General features: G+C 42.6%; 1 pseudogene; it reads left to right on the forward strand.

The window, feature by feature from the left end:
- LOC126428532 (5S ribosomal RNA) lies at nucleotides 1-118 on the forward strand (annotated as a pseudogene).
- Nucleotides 119-6,605: the final 6,487 nt, after the last annotated feature.

Consider the following 6,605-nt stretch of genomic DNA (forward strand, 5'->3'; position numbering starts at 1 on the left):
GGCAACGGCCTTGCCACAGTGTATACACCGGTTCCCGTGAGATCACCGAAGTTAAGCGCTGTTGGGCGGGGTTGGCATTTGGATGGGTGACCATCCAGGACGCCATGCGCTGTTGCCATTTTTTCGGGGTGTACTCAGCCTCGTGATGCCAATTGAGGAGCTACTCGACCGAATAGTAGCGGCTCCGGTCAAGAATGCCATCCCCACGACCAGGAGAGCGGTGCGCTGACCCCGCGCCCCTCCTATCCGCATTCTCCACTGAGGATGACACGAAGGTCGGATGGTCCCGGTAGGCCACTCGTGGCCTAAAGACGGAGTGCTTTTAAGTGCTTCACTTTTTTTTTTTTTTTGTTTACATGGGAAGGTTACAGACTGCATTGTAATTATTGTCTTTGAAGAAAAGTTTCATTTCTCATCGTCTAATTCCCATTGCTTTGAGTTACCTTCTGCTGTATACAGTAGCAGCACTTTCTACGTATAGTCGAAATTTCATCGAACTATGATACGTGGCAGTGACATGCGATGCGAAAGTTACTTTCAATCCTTATCTTTGCGCACCATTGTGTATATTAAATAGCGTCGCTCTGAACAGGAGAAATTGCTTTTTAGCTGCTATCAAAGGAGCAATGGTATCGCAGTACCATGACTTTTTCACCCATCTACAAAGGATGGTCAGTCTGCCATCATTTGGATACAGAACGAATGGGTGATCTTACAGTCAGAAACTACAGAAACAAAAGCAAAGCAAAAAAAAGTAAACGGAAGAGTTGCTGTCAGCAGAGCACAAACATGAAAATGGATCGAGCTACAGCGTGTGGCGTTATCAGGCCAACGGGAGACCACAGACAGTGCCGGATGCACATAGATTTGTCAACTGGCCGACGGCGAAACAGAAACGAAGGCTGGCCTTTCAACGACAAGAAGTCGCTAGAGGCGTTGGACAACAAATTAAACCATAGATTTAAGGAAAAGTTAAATTAAGAATACCGGATGTGGGTTTGAACAACTTTCCTTCCGAATATGGTATCAGTTTCTCGACGCCCTTGCTATAGTACTCTGCAGCAAAAAATGTGGCGTACTTGTGACGTTTTTCATTTCGTTTATTTGGTTTTTGACAAACTCGAGGTGACGAATCACCTGCTGCCTTTAATTTCGTGACCTTCGGCCGACGTTTGTCTGACGGTTCGTCTGACGTTTCGGCATCACGACTGGCTAGCCTTCTCAAAGATTCGTCCTCCATTGGTTGTGGAAAACCGGAGTCGATCCGCGGCCGGAGGTTATGTTAGGTACTCTCCGCGTAAATGTCCACCGGTGAAGTTTCCCTGGTCACGAATGCCTCACTAGTTCCCAAAACTCTAGGTCATTGCGCAAGTACAGCTGTGAGGGCGGGTCGTGGATCGTGTCTGGACGGTTCACTCGGCAGAATAACTGTCCCCAGAAGGCAAAGGTTCCGGTTTCGAGTACCGGTCCGGGTCCCAACTGTAATCTGCACCCCACGCCGCTGCAGAGCGAAAATTAATTCGAGGTACTATAGCCATTTAGCTTGTTACAAGGTAGACATAGACATCTGGCGAATAGCGTTGAGAATGCAATAATAAGCAGATGAATAAAAGATGGTTTTCCAAACTTCGCTAATGCAGTGATTGAGCTACTGTGAAAAACACAATTGATTAACAATATGTGAAAAAAGTTAAAAGAAAACATAGTAGTCTGCGTTGTCTACACGGCCGCACAAATTATGGGTGTGACAGTAGAGAGAAACTTATTTATAAAAGGTATTGTTCCAATCTGTCGGCACATCCATTTCTCATTCGGCTGAGAGTAGTAACACAATTTAAATATCATCTTAATCAGCTTCTGTATTTCGAACCTTGTCTGTTTAGTGTTATTTTTGTCTTTCTTTTACGAAACTGTTCTGCCGCGCCACAAATATTATTGCAATCTTCTTTTCCTGAATACGCATTATATTTCTCGACAATTTAGGTATAAATACACGTAGCCGCCCCCCCCCCCCCCACCCACACACACACACACACACACACACACACACACACACTGTGAAATCGCACTGATTTCTTTAAACCAGGACAAATGTTGAGACCCTTGAATCCTCCGAGATTCTGTCAACAACACAAGATAATAGTGTTTCTTTTACGTAAGAGACACGAGTTTAAGCGCATTAGACATTAAGCGCTTTCACAAAAGTCTTTAAAGGCTCAATCAACGCCAAAAACATTTGTCTCCATTGAGAAAACCATGCATCTGTTTCGAACGTGTACGGTGATTTAATAATACACAGTATTATACTTCAAAATAGGAACCACAACAATCGAGCAAAGTACAGGGAGTTTCAATAAACATGCCGCTTTCAAATATTGGGCCCGCAGAATCGCAGAGTGAATTTGATATCGTTTAGTACAGTTGGCGATGTCGTGGCTGTAACTTCAACCACACAGTGCCAGCAATACTTGCAAGAAGTTCACACAGCAGTTTAGGAATTCTATACAATATGGTGTGCATTCGGATATAGCAGCCCTCACTATCTTTCTGTACACGATTAGTTACCATTTTCCCTGTCCTTAAATGTGTCTCATTATGACATCCGTTATTTTACGCACACCCGACACGCAGCTGTAGTAGTCGCAGAATAATCGTTAGTCGCTCCGTTACATGGGCCACAGATCATATTGATGCTGATAGTGTAATGTGGACCTCGTAATTATCTCGACTCTTAGACATTCAAATATGATGCTGGTCTGAATACAAATAAGGAATGAACGTAAATAGTCGGGGTAAACTGAGGGGCTGAGCGGTTGAAGCAGACATCAGACAGACGGAAGGCTTTGTTTACTTCCCAACAGTTTCTTTCTGCAAGGTTATCCAATGCAGAAAACACTCTCTCTCTCTCTCTCTCTCTCTCTCTCTCTCTCTCTCTCTCACACACACACACACACACACACACACACACACACACACACACACACACACACACACACACACACACACGGCTGGATATTCTGCTTTCTGCACTAGTTGGACCTAAAGGGGGACACTAGCACTGACTATATGCCTGTCGACCTTCAAAGCTTGAAGTATATTCCTTGCATTAACAGATTCGCGTATTCCCCTGGTAATATGAAGTCCATTCTATGAATGTAGCCGCTGACTATTGCTGTTCTATAGCGAAACGATAGCTTAGAATTTTAATTTAGTTCATTGCGACTTATGCATGTATAAGATAAACTTTTGGATGAGCAGCTAAAAGTAGTTACCGTCATATCAGAACGATATAAGCTCTTACGAGCTTATGTACATATATTTTGAGTTAACATTGTCATATTATGTTTCAGTTTGACCACACTTTAAAATGGGGTACACTGTGGCTTAACCAAAGAAAACTGGTGAAGTCTATACATGAAGCAACATTAAGGAAGTGTGAAATGAATAATGCAAGTAGTATCATTCTTCTGAGAACGTAAATTTTTTTAGACAGTAGGCTATACGTGTCAGTGAATACACTAGGAGAAGGAGTTGTAACGTGTATCTACTCGCATCTGCTGTATTCTTTTCCGAACATTTAATTTCGATTTCTAGCCCTTCAAAGAGTATTAAGACTGTATATGCAAATGCTTTTCTTTGTTGGAAACAGATACCAAAGTAGCGTAGTACTGAAAATGGCTCAAATGGCTCTGAGCACTATGGGACTTAGCTTCTGAGGTCATCAGTCCCCTAGAACTTAGACCTACTTAAACCTAACTAACCTAAGGACATCACACACATCCATGCCCGAGGCAGGATTCGAACCTGCGACCGTAGCGGTCGCGCGGTTCCAGACTGTAGCGCCTAGAGCCGCTCGGCCACCCAGGCCTGCAGCGTAGTACTGACAATTTGTTCCTCAACCATTACGTGTATTCGGTGGACACTTTGTCTCACATGCTTTGCTGATAATAAACTTCATCGTAGAACAGTGAAGTTGGACAGTGTTACATGTATCTCAAATTATTTAAACAACTGACCACACGAAGGATGTTCTTCCACGCTGCTTATAATTGTACTTAATTACTCGTCAGTTTTCCGATACATTAATATATAAAAATAAGGTTGTGCCCTTGTACCGGTTTACGCGTTACTCGTTCACGCAACAACTGCTGGTTCCATAAAAATAAAATTGAGGCAACCATTTTTGTAAGTTTAGCAGCTAAATGGTTCTTCTAAGGTCATTTTCTCAAAATAATGCCGACTTCTAAGGTAACTAACTACGAAATAATTCACATGCTTTTGTCGTGCGTCCTACGTTTTTCCGCAGCAGATTTAGACGTGAAGCGACTTAAAGGATTATCCACTCGATCTTTCGAGGGTAATGCTATATCATGCACCTAATTTGTCATTTACATACACTCTATAGGTTCCGAGTATTCAGAGGGAACACTGCGAGAGAATGATCATCTTGTAGGTTTTACAGTTGAAGCTACCCGATGTAAGACGTGACAGAAGTTCAGAAAACAAGATTCATCATCTATAGCATACAGATCGAGAAATGATACCTTAACTTGCAGAGACGATGAGAGAGAGAGAGAGAGAGAGAGAGAGAGAGAGAGAGAGAGAGAGAGAGAGAGAGACTGGGTGAAATGCTAAAACAGACGCCGTATGCGATCACGATTCGAGATATTTGTAGGAGATACACACGAAAGCATAGAAAGCTAACAGGAACGTATCAACAGTTTACGTACAGAATTAACCGTTAGTAAAAAAGTTTTTCGTATGGAAGGTACATTCTGTTACCGCAGTATTCAGTTAATTGTAAAAGTAGGTCTTGAACGCAAGTGATAATACATCGATCCAGAATGGTGAACAAAGTGTAAGATGTAAACTGGTAGCCGGCCGCGGTGACCGAGCGGTTCTAGGCGCTTCAGTCCGGAACCGCGCGACTGCTACGGTCGCAGGTTCGAATCCTGCCTCGGGCATGGATGTGTGTGATGTCCTTAGGTTAGTTTGGTTTAAGTAGTTCTAAGTTCTAGGGGACTGACGACCTCAGATGTTAAGTCCCATAGTGCTCAGACCCATTTGTAAAGTGGTAAACAAAGAATCAACAAATTCTTTGAAACGATTTTTCTTTACTGCTCCATATAGGTGCGTATATGATGAAATTGGATGAAATGTGAAATTAGACAGAAGGAAACTCGATAAATATTGCTGTCTTATCCACTGTTTGTAGTCAGTTGCTATAAAATGTTCAACTACACAATTCAACTGTACAAGCTCTTCTCACTCAGCTTGTGCCAAGAATACGTTTTTATGTGTTGGAGGAACGCCACTTAAAACATGCACCAGTACTGTTGATTCTATGAAACAACGTTTTGTTCCTGATATATTCCACTAGTTTGCCTTAACTAAAATAAAAATATGTTGTCGTTTGTTAAATAACGTCAGTCCCTCTAACGATCTATAGATTACGGTACATATTACGTTTCAGTCTATGTTCCGTGCACACCATTTACCATGATGGTGCTGTTCACCTGTTTTTAAGAGACTAAACATGTATGGTCATTTCTCTTACACCTCCCCCTCCCACCCCCCTCCTGTCGGGCGGTATTTGTGTACCTCATTTGTCCACATCTAGAGTAAATCACATGTCCAAGTGTGACAGAGTTTTCTAAATGTCTGCGTAGTGTTTATTTGAGACGTGATTCGGGTACCAGCCCGGCATGTATCTTGTGGGGTGCGGGAAACCACCTAAAAATCACATCTTGGCTTGTAGGCGTACCAGCCGTCCTGGTTAATTCGCGACGCTATTTCGGTGTTAGGCAAGTTCGCCTCCCCACGCTTCGGAAACGATGCTTTAAAGCGCGTGGCTATTCGGACTGGTAGCCATTTCGAGTAGAGAATCGTTTCAGAGAAATCTGTGGTGACAGTCCTTCGCGTGTATTTACAGATACGTAGCTTTCTAGGTATGTTTCTCGTTTAATGAATTCATATTCTTAAAATAACGCTCATGGCAGTGTTGAAAATCGATTAGAAATACACAAAACACTGGAGACAAAACGCTAATCCGTATTCTGCATCCATCAATGTCTCTCAAAATGGTTCAAATGGCTCTGAGCACTATGGGACTCAACTGCTGAGGTCATTAGTCCCCTAGAACTTAGAACTAGTTAAACCTAACTAACCTAAGGACATCACAAACATCCATGCCCGAGGCAGGATTCGAACCTGCGACCGTAGCGGTCTTGCGGTTCCAGACTGCAGCGCCTTTTAACCGCACGGCCACTTCGGCCGGCTATCAATGTCTCTCAGCGCTCTTGTAGTATCCCTAAGACGTCAGAACACATGAAAAAATCTTCATCACGTGAACTCCAAAGAGAAATTTCATTACTTGTTTCTAACTGAAGAATTTTTTAAACAAATAATTGCATCTTGCGGCTAAAATTGTTATTTCGTTATCCAGACAGGTTTTTTTTCTTTGTCATATCAGGCGTCTTAATTCTGGTTTCAAATTAATCAACGGCTGCTTTTGCTCATGAGCTGTGTCCTATGAAACGCTATCTAACATCACTAAATATGAGTAAAAACCATGACAGTGTTGGAAACACATCGAATCGGACAGG

Source organism: Schistocerca serialis, chromosome 12 (genome assembly GCF_023864345.2).
Source record: "Schistocerca serialis cubense isolate TAMUIC-IGC-003099 chromosome 12, iqSchSeri2.2, whole genome shotgun sequence".
Lineage (NCBI taxonomy): Eukaryota > Metazoa > Arthropoda > Insecta > Orthoptera > Acrididae > Schistocerca > Schistocerca serialis.